This window comes from Notothenia rossii, assembly GCF_949606895.1.
Source record: "Notothenia rossii genome assembly, chromosome: 4".
In the NCBI taxonomy this organism is placed as follows: Eukaryota; Metazoa; Chordata; class Actinopteri; order Perciformes; family Nototheniidae; genus Notothenia; species Notothenia rossii.
Window position 1 is genome coordinate 51,192,064 of NC_136902.1, and position 11,074 is coordinate 51,203,137.

Genomic DNA, 11,074 nt, shown 5'->3' on the forward strand with positions numbered 1-11,074 from the left:
CGTTTCAACCATAATCCTTCCGTTTCCACTATACTTTCTCTCACACATACATACATTCTTCTCTTGCATACATACATTGTCTTCATACATACATACATTCTTCTCTTGCATACATATATTGTCTTCATACATGCATATATTATTTATAATATTAAATGTAAACATTGAATGAATGTGCATGAGAGCAAAATGTATAAATATGAGCATTAAAATATATGAATATGAGAACAAAATGCATGAATGTGTGAGTGACAATATATGAATGTGTGCACTTCAAATATGATAATATGAGAGCAAAATGTATGAATGTGTGTGTGTAAATATATACGTGTGTGAGAGTGAAAATGTATGTATGTAAAAGGAGAATATATGTGTGTAAGAGTGAAAATATATGTATAAGGAGAATGTACGTGTGTAAAAGGAGAATGTATGTGTGTAAGAGTGAAAATGTATGTATGTAGAAGGAGAATATATGTGTGTAAGAGTGAAAATATATGTATGTATAAAGAGAATATACGTGTGTAAAAGGAGAATATATGTATGTAAAAGGAGAATATATGTGTGTAAGAGTGAACATATATGTATGTAAAAGGAGAATGTATGTGCGTGAGAGGACCAGTATGAATTACGGCCTGTACGGCCCCTCATGATTATCATGATTATTACATTTCTAAGAGAAATTGATACATTTAAAATAATCTAGAGTTTTGGTTCTTTATTTTATTTTATTTATTTTGTTTATTGTTTTCTGCATAGTGTCTTGTCCAGTCCAGTTGGTGGCGGTAATGAATCTACAAGTTGGTTTGCCAACCGCCAATAAACATTTAAGAAGAAGAAGAAGAAGAAGAAGAAGAAGAAGAAGAAGAAGAAGAAGGGGAGTTTTGTTTCGTATGCTTCGCCAGGACGTCACAGCGGGCTGGGCAGTGGATGAGCGAGCGGAAACGGACGGAGGAAGCCGGAAGAAGAAAGTGAAGTTGGAGACACGCTGCAGAAAGTTCAGAGAGAGTCGGAAATCATCGAAACATACAGAAACGGTAGCATTGGACTGGTTAGCATAAACTGTACATTGACTGTATCATCATGTCAACCAGCTCAGATGGGACCCAAAGACCTGATATGGAATGGGAGGAAACCAAAGCTGTGAGGAAGAAAAGGGCTTTGAGGGAAAAAGTTAGCAGACCAAGAACACAAAGTTGGTCGGATTGGTCGAGTGGAGCAGGCTTAAACAAAAAACCAAAAGGCAGTCAAAATGGAAAACAAGCAATTTCGAATACAGAACTAGAGCAGGAGTGGAAAGTTATAATAGAATTCAACCGGGATGGTGGGCATTACCACCCGATTCAACTGACAAAATCAATTGAGAAAGAAATGGGTAAAATCAAATTTGCCAAGTTTATGAACAACAAACGAGTTTTGATACAAGCAACCAGCAAGCAACAGCAGGGAAAAATACTTAAAATGACGACACTCAGTGGGGAAAAAATAAAGGCTCATATCCCAGGAGCAATGGCAATGTTGAGAGGAGTCATATCTGGAGTTCCACTTAATATGTCTATGGATGATGTTAAAAAGGAGATTAAAGGAGGAAAAGTTATTGAGGCAAACAGACTTATGAGCAAAAGAGATGGCACATTGAAGGAAACACTTTCAGTAGTTATTCAGTTTGAGAAAAATATACCGAAATCTGTGCAAATAGGATACATGAACTACAGTGTGAGGGAATTCATCCCAAAACCACTTAGATGCTATGCATGCCAAAGAATGGGACACACAGCAATGCAGTGTAAAGGAAAACTAAGGTGTGCGAGATGTGGAGGCCAACATGAGTATGGGAAATGTGAAAAAGAGGCAAAGATTAAATGCTGTAATTGTGGAGGAGAGCACAGTGCGGCGTTTGGTGGATGTGTAGTGCAGAGAGAAGCCAGAGAAGCTCAGAGGGTCAAAGTACTCAGTAAAGTCTCATATGCAGAAGCCCTAAAGAAGGTTAGGGAAACGGAAGCAAACAATCAGGCTTCTAGTGGAAGCGTTCAAAGAAACTTAGTACAGAGTGGTAGCAACATTTCAGAAAGGCAGGTTACAAATCAAAGCCAAGTACCTGTGGAAATTAAAGAAGATGATAGCATTCTCGTGGTAAAGAAAGTCAACTTTATGACATTCATCTGCCATACCATTAATGTTGCAGCACAGATGAAGAAGAAAAGTGACAGAATCAAAACCATCGTGCAGGCAGCGGAGAAATTCCTTAACATTAGAGATATAAAAGCAGACCAGATACATGAATTACTAGCAACAAAAGATGTGGGAGAAACGGACAACCAGGATGAGGGTTAGCACGTTGTTAATGGTAATTCACATACTCCAGTGGAATGCTAGAAGCCTCATAGCTAATGGACAGGAGTTTAAAAAATATGTCTATGAGTTACAAACATTGCCAGATGTAATTTGTGTGCAAGAGTCTTGGTTAAAACCTCATCTAGACTTTATGATTCCAGGGTTCAGCTCTATCAGATATGATAGAGTTAGCAATCAAAATGGTGGAGGGTGTGTTACTTTCATAAAGGATGGGCTGGCCTATAGGGTAGTCCCATCCCCTGACGACAAGGAATGTGTCATAATAGAAATATGCAGCCCAAGGAAAGAAGGGAACATAAAGCTTATCAATTTCTATAACCCGTGTAAAAATCTGGACATTGAAACCTTACAGACAATAGCAGGGAAGGCTCATAGAAGGGAAGTATGGTGTGGTGACTTTAATGCTCACAACAGCCTTTGGGGAAGCAGTCAAACAGACAGTAATGGGGATGTCGTAGAAGAAATGCTAGAGGAAAGATCACTGTTTTGCCTTAATGATGGACAAAAAACAAGAATAGACGTGAATAGGGGGACACAATCATGTTTGGACCTCACACTGGTGACGGATAGGTTAGTTAAATCATGTGAATGGTATGTTAAAAGTGATTCTACCATAGGAAGTGATCATTACCCAGTTTTCACAATCATCAATACAAAGGTATGTAGACAGGAAGGGAGTGTATTTACCAGGTGGTGCTTTGGTAAAGCTGACTGGGAAACATTTAGGCTTTACTGTAAGGAGTCAGCGCAATTGTTAACATTAGAAGGAAGTATAGAGGAGTGCTCAAATCAAGTCACAATGCACATTAAAGAAGCAGCAAATAAAACTATACCTAAAAGAACAACAGAGGGTAGGAAGAAAGTGGTTCCGTGGTGGAATGAGGAATGTAGCAGAGCTATTAAAGAACGAAACAAGGCATTTAGGTCTTTAAAGAAAAACTTGTCACAAGACAATATTTCAGATTATCAAAGGAAAAGGGCAGTAGCCCGTAAAACAGTAAAATACACAAAAAAGACGTCATGGAGAGAGTATTGTTCCACCATTGGAAGAGGAGTGAAGTTAGGGGATGTATGGTCGATGTTTAAACGGATGAATGGGAAAAGGAAGTCGGTTAAAATTCCCGCTTTGATTGATGGGGAGAAAGTGGCAGTGTCAAATGAAGAGAAGGCAGAATGTTTAGGTAGGGCATTTGCTGCGGTGCATAGTGGGGAAAACCTTGATGACAAACATAGACAGCAAAAAGAGTGTGTATTAAGAGAAAATGAAAATGTGAGGGAAAAGAGACCGGATGATAATTCAGCTCTTGATGTAGACTTCTCAATAGCAGAACTTAAAATAGCTTTGCAAGGTACAGGATACTCAGCACCAGGACAAGACCAGCTATGCTATGCCATGTTCCGGCAGCTACCAGAGGAAACATTCAAATTAGTCCTGAGACTATTTAATCAAATCTGGAGAAACGGAGTCTTACCAATGAGTTGGAAAACGGCAGTTATATTGCCATTTAATAAGCCAGGGAAGGATCCTTCTAATCCCAATAATTACAGACCCATAGCATTAACATCACACTTATGTAAATGGATGGAGAAGATGATAGTGCATAGACTATCACACGTCTTAGAACAGAGAGGGTTAATAAGTCATTTTCAGAGTGGTTTTCGTAAAGGAAGATCCACAATAGATGCTTTGATTAGAGTAAGCAATGAGGTGGAAAAGACAGTGAAAATGAAAGAGGTTATGGCAATAGTATATTTTGATATTGAAAAGGCTTATGATTCTATGTGGAGGGATGGGTTGCTCATCAAATTGAGTAGAATGGGTGTTGGAGGGAGAATGTATAACTGGATCATGGCTTTTTTATCAGACAGAACATTCAGAGTTAAAGTAGGGGCAGAGGTTTCAAAAGAGTGCAGTATAGAAAATGGTATTCCTCAAGGGAGTTCAATCAGCCCGATATTATTTAATGTTATGATAAATGACATTTTTAGTAATTTGGATGGATGCATAAAATCTGCACTATATGCAGATGACGGGGCCATATGGATACGGGGAAGAAATGTTCCATATGTGTTTGGAAAAAATAGGGAAAGCTATAAAGAAAGTGGAGAAGTGGTCATACAACTGGGGTTTCAAGCTGTCAGCCAGCAAATCTTGCTTTATGAAATTTACGAATAAACGCAAGATGGAGACTGAGAAGCTTACATTATATGGAAAGCCGATGAGTGAGATCAATGAATTTAAATATCTGGGGCTATGGTTAGATAGTAAATATACATGGAAAACTCATATTAAACATTTGGAAACAAAATCCAAAAAAGTGTTGAACCTATTAAGAGCAGTGGCTGGATGTGACTGGGGGGCAGACAAACAGGCATTAATCGACATCTATCGGGCAATTATGAGGACAACACTGGATTATGGGTGTTTAATATATGCAGCAGCAGCAAAAACGTCATTACTAAAAATTGATAGGTTACAATATAAAGCGTTACGGTTGTGTATAGGTGCAATTAAGTCAACCCCTACTAATGCAATATTAGTTGAAGCAGGAGAGACTCCATTGGAGCTAAGAAGAGAGAAAATTGCTCTTGCTTATTGGCTCAGGTTAAAAGGAAGTGGGGAAGGAAATATCACAAACAAAATACTACAGGAGTGCTGGGAATATTCTAAGTTTCAGGGGCGTGGGTTTGGATGGACAAATAAAGAAAAAATAAGGACATACGGCATGCATGAGTTAGAGTTTTCACCATCAAATCCATTCAGTAGTGTACCCCCATGGCTCTTTCCAATAGTAAATATAGATGTGAGTATTGTAGAAAAGAAAAGAGAGTGGCAAATAAATGAAGTAGGACTCAAAACAAGTTTGTACCTCAGGAATAATTATCACAATTACCTCAAAATATATACAGATGGTTCTAAAAACAAAGAAGAGTGTGTCGGAATTGGTATATATATCCCAGAATTTAAAGTGTCAATATCAAAAAGAGCATCAGACCAACTTTCAGTGTATACAGCAGAAATGTTGGCAGTAGTAATAGGATTACAGTGGGTGGAAGAGGTCAGACCAGACAGGGTGGTGATATGCACAGATTCATTATCCAGTTTACAAAGCATACAGTCAACAACAACTGCCAGAGAAGACATACTCATAGAAATCAATCACAGCCTGTTAAGACTTCACAGAAGCGGCATAGATCTGCAGTTCTGCTGGGTGCCTGCGCATGAGGGGGTGAAAGGGAACGAGTGTGCTGATAGATTAGCAAAAAGTGCACTACAAAAGGAAATCACATTACCAGTTCAACTTGGAAAAGGAGAAGGAAAAGCAGTTATTAAGAAGAAAGGGATGGAGATCTGGCAGAAAAGGTGGGAGAAAGACCAGAAAGGCAAAGAATACCATCAAGTGCAAAAGACAATTACAATTAATATTTATAAAGAAAGAAACAGAAGGGAGGAAGTAATGATAGCTAGGCTCAGACTAAATCACACTGCATTAAATGGTACGCTGTATGTCATGGGGAAAAGTGACAGTGACAAGTGTGGGAACTGTGGAGTTAGGGAAAATGTGGAACATATTTTATTACATTGTGTCACCTATAGAGTTGAAAGAGGGAAATTAAGGGATACCGTTTTAGAGGCAAAGAGGGAGTGGAATGTAGCGGGTATTCTGGGAACAGAAGGAGAAGGAGTAAGAGCTATCAGAAAAGCACTGTTCACCTTTTTGAGGGAAACTGGGATAGGGAAAAGAATTTAACAGTAGACCATGGATGATTTGTTTTTTGTTTTGTTTTATTTATTTAATTTTATTTAATTGTATGGTTTTCTTTTTGATATGCTGGTTTATTAGAGGACTGACATGATGATACACACTCGTGTACAGTAGGTGGCGGTATGCAACCAAAAGCTGTTTGCGACCCGCCATTAAAAAAGAGAAGAAGAAGAAGAAGAAGAAGAAGAAGGTATGTTGTTGAACGTAACTTCCACTCGTCTGCTGGAGTCACCGGGGCTTCTCTTACTCCGCCGCACACACACTCCCTTCTCTGAACAGGTCTCTGCCGCACACACTCCCTTCTCCTGTTCCACGGCTACATGCTAACTCATAAACTCTGTAGCACTACCGCTAGCCTCGGCTCGCTGCTTCATTTCATGAAGAAGCGTTAGCGCTGATTTGTTTCACAGTCTTCAAACATGTCTAAAGGCAACCTTCCAACGGACAAGACAATACGTTCACAGTAAAGTTAGTAAGTGAACTATTTCAAAGCATCTAATGTTAACTTAGCTAGGTAGCTAACACTGTTTAAGTGATTTTTTTGCGTATTAATGGCTGGAAAAAGGTGATATTATTGTTTTTTCTTAAACTAACGCTAGAAGGACCTATAGCTCGGAAGTTGACGTAGCAAGGTTAGCATGTTTCAGTCTGCAGAGGTGTGCAGGTTATACAAGCAGAATGTCCACAGAGGGGACAGATACATAGTTACAGCAAAAGTGAAGATGTAGACAACATTTAAAAAAGCACTTTTAGATTAAAGGGAATGCACACATTATACGATTAAAAATGTAAAATAGGTCACAGTCGAAGACGACGCTGAAGTTGGCTTCCGATTCAGAGCTTCCGATTCGGCAGTTAAGGGGAAAGTTAAGGGACATTTCATTTACAGCGCTGAGTGAACTATCCTCCGTGTTTGTACCTCTTAAATCGCTGCATAGCCGATTTATTTGGACTAGATGATCTCAGAGAGGCTCAACATTCTTTATAACACAGTTTGAGATTTGTGAAACCTTAATTCTATTTGTGAAAATAAAAAAAAGGGAGATTTTACTGGTTTTTTGGCTGCTGGGTCAGGTGAGGCAGCTCTGTGCCCTGATGTGAGCTACACAATCTGTCTTTTGGAGTATGTGGTGTTCTAAGGCTCTGTGCCTGTTAGCATGTTAGCCTAGCTCCTGCTGGGTGACAGACCCTGCAGTTTGTGATGGACTCTTACTGCTGATGCACTGGCAGAAAGAACATAATTGCGAGGCCTGGTCTCCCGAAAAGCAGGTGCAAACATGACAAGACAAACAAGAGCAGGGAGGAGGAGAAACGTGTTGGCACAGTCATGCATTACAATCATAAAGCAGAACAACAAAAACAGTTAGCCAAAAGCAAAGCAGCATGAGCAAAACACTGAAAACACGCTGTGGTGTCTCACAGCAACACAGTGCAAATGATTTATGACTAGATCATTTATTAATTGCTTTTAAAGCACAGTTAAAATGCTTGAGTAAGTTTTGCTTTAACTTTAATAAAATGATCCTGTGAGGATAATAAGTTAATTTGAAACAGACTCAGAGTCAGGGTTGGGGAAAAATAGGACCCAAATGCAGTAAAAGGACTAAAAGGTCAGGTAACAAAAAGCGAGCTTTATTTCCTAAAGCTGAATGACAAAAGAAAACAAGGAATAACTTAACAAACCATAACCGGGGGAGTACGAGGAAGGATCAGGATGAAAAACCTCAGGAACAAACATGGAGCGTGACAGGTAGCATGGATAAGAGCAAAGAGACTAAAGGCCCAGATACACCGCCCGAAATCGGCAATAAATGGGAGTCGGGCCGAACATGAGCGTAGGCACGCCCTATTCGGAGTGGTGTGCGCCGCACCGTCGTGTCTTTTCTGCCGACCTGACGCCTTTTCTTGCCGATTCAACATGTTGAATCGGCGTCGGGAACACCACCGGAAGTCGGACAAAGGGATAACACTGATTGGCTGTTCAGCTAGCGAATCAGTGCATGAGAAGCGTTAACGGAAGTGAGGGAGGTAAACAAATGATTTAAAATGGAAGATGGAACACACACGGACGGCTATTTCACCTCATCGGTTTATAGAGCTCCTGTTCGTTCATGTTTTCAATGGACGAGAGTGAAAATGGAAAGAAAAACGCTATTTGTTGTCCGAGAGGAGAAGAAGAAGACGACAGACACATGGCAGCAACTTTCCGCATACACAGTTCTTACGTGCTCGGCTCGGATTTGCGGTGTGTTCCAGTGCGCGAAGTCGGCAAATACGCAGGAGAGTCCGGCGACGCAACAGTCGCTGTCGGCGACTTCTCAGGTGGGCCCAGATACACCGGCCAGTCACCTGAGAAGTCGCCGACACCGACTGTTGCGTCGCCGCACTCTCCTGCGTATTTTGCCGACTTTGCGCACTGGAACACACCGCAAATCCGAGCCGAGCACATATGAACTGCACATGCGTGAGTGGCAATAACTCTCCTTACCAGCAGGCGGCGGTAGTGTGTATTCATCATTCAAAAGAGGCAACAACCGGAACAACCGGAAAACAGAGAAGAAGAACAGACTGTGATATAAACAAACAACAAATAGCGTTTTTCTTTCCACTTTCACTCTCGTACATTGACAGGGTGTCCGCGGGGTCTTAAAAAGTATTAAAAGTTGATAAATCAATTTAGCGAAAATTAAGGCTATTAAAAAGTATTAAAAAGTATTAAACGGCATTTTCCAAGGTATTAAGAAGGTCCACAGCAACGACAACATGAAACAGTGAAACACCCTTTAATTTACTGAAACGACATGTCGGGAAACCCCCCAAGGCGGCCCCATGCATAGCGCGCCGTAAAATGCTGCTTATTATTTTAAGTTTCGTTGCCTTGCTCCGCTCTGTGGGGGGGGGAACTAAGCGACTACGGTAACGGGTCCCAAGGTGGGTAGACCGGCATACGCAACGCTCTGGGGGTCCAACGGCTCCGTGTGTAAGCCCTATATGATCATTTTCTGATAACGATGAAATAGCCCGCCTCCCTCTCCCCGCGTCTCCTGCTGCTGCTGGGCTGTCAGAAGAGGGGGAGGAAAAGAGAGGCAGGCACCGTTTATTAAATATTCTTATATTATTATACAGAGAACAGAGTCGTTATCAATTTGTTTGAAAGCTCAATAAATAACAAAGAAGACCTCTGACCGGCACTTTTCTAATTTTGTACGGAAGATTTCAACTTTAACGGACATGTTGACCGGCGGAACATTTTTTTTACGGAAACTGCCGCACGGTCCCCTCGTTCCTTGGAAGAGGCGGTGAGGTGGGTGTTTTTCATCTGCTGTGGACTACCGGAGAGATATACAGCAGGAGAACACGCCGTCCACCGCGGAGAATAAACAGAAGGGCAACCATGCTCCGGGGTCTTCTTCACTGCTTTTGGTGTATTTCGGGAGGCAGCAGCGCCACTTACAGGCCTCGTTTCCAGCATTTCCAGCGGTCTTGTGTGAACGGACACGTTAATGAATCGAATGCGTGTGAACGGAAGCCTTTTTTGCGCTTGCGTATGCGTTTTACCGTATGCGTCCTCGTGGGGCCGGGGTCTAAGCCAAACTATATCCGGTCACAGAGATCTGCTATTTTAAAGTAAAGTCAACACATATCGACGCTAAATATAGTCTATATTAAGAACGAAAAAAATCATAACATATATATCCTTTTTTGTAAACATATGACAAATGTGTGAGGGTGATGACGTCAGAGCATCGTCCTATGTGCCAGGGCTTAGCACCGGACAGCCCCAGCCCAATTTAACCCCTGGGTATTTGAGAGGGAGCTCCTATATGGCATTACCCCGCTGAAGCTCACCAAAGTTTAACATATTTCATAGTTCAAAGTTTTGTTTATTGGTCAAATACTGGTTTCTAATGGTTTCTGAGGAGTTTTACTGGAATGAAAGAACACAGAGTCTACATAAGCAAAAAAGCAGCATACTGCATTAAACCTGACCTTCACAGAGAGGTTGAAGTTCATGTGGAAAGGAGGCTTCAGTAGTCTGTCTGCACTCTGTTTAGTTTTGCTATCTTACTATCAATATAGTAAATGTGAGGTAAAGTGTGTAGCCAATGTAACCGGTTAGAACTCAAAGTTGCAATGAGGTCTTAAAATGTATGGAAAGGGTCTTAAAAAAGGTCTTAAAAGGTATTAAATTTGACTTCAGGATTCCTGCATATACCCTGATTGAAAACATGAACGAACAGGAGCAGGACGAACGGGAGGTACTGGAGCTAGCAGCCCTTGGACTCACGCTTGTGTTAAATCATTTGTTTACCTCCCTCACTTCCGTTAGCGCTTCTCATGCACTGATTCGCTAGCTAAACAGCCAATCAGTGTTATCCCTTTGTCCGACTTCTGGTGGTGTTCTCGATGCCGATTCAACATGTTGAAGAAGAAGAAAAGGCGTCAGGTCGGCAGAAAAGACACGACGGTGCGGCGCACACCACTCCGAATAGGGCGTGCCCACGCTCATGTTCTGCCTGACTCCCATTTACTGCCGATTTCGGGCCGGTGTATCTGGGCCTTAACAGGTAGACGAGAAGCGACGACAAACAGACATGGAGCACAGGGGAAGACAAGACAATGCGAAAAAAGCACTGAAATCTCCCTTTTTTGTATTTTCACAAATAGAATTAAGGTTTCACAAATCTCAAACTGTGTTATAAAGAATGTTTAGACCCTCTGTGATCATCTAGTCCAGATTTGATGAGTCTAGGTATAGTGGTTTTAGATCAGGACCTGGTCTAATGTGGTCTAGATGTAAACAAAAGTAGCAACCTCTTCCTTTTTTTGTATTTTCGCAAATAGAATTAAGGTTTCACAAATCTCAAACTGTCTTATAAAGAATGTGTATACTCTCTGAGATCATCTAGTCCAAATCAATCGGCTATGCAGGGATTTAAGAGGTACAAACACGG

General features: G+C 41.1%; 1 protein-coding gene across 3 annotated transcripts in view; it reads left to right on the forward strand.

The window, feature by feature from the left end:
- Positions 1–857: 857 nt before the first annotated feature.
- Positions 858–11,074, forward strand: part of porcnl (porcupine O-acyltransferase like) — a 41,748-nt gene continuing 31,531 nt past the window's right edge. The window contains exon 1 of one of the 3 annotated variants that reach the window (XM_079675483.1): positions 858–6,591. The gene's annotated coding sequence lies outside the window, so the exon portion shown is untranslated. The remainder of the gene's footprint in view (positions 6,592–11,074) is intronic. The other 2 variants (XM_079675484.1, XM_079675485.1) reach the window with 2 other exon arrangements.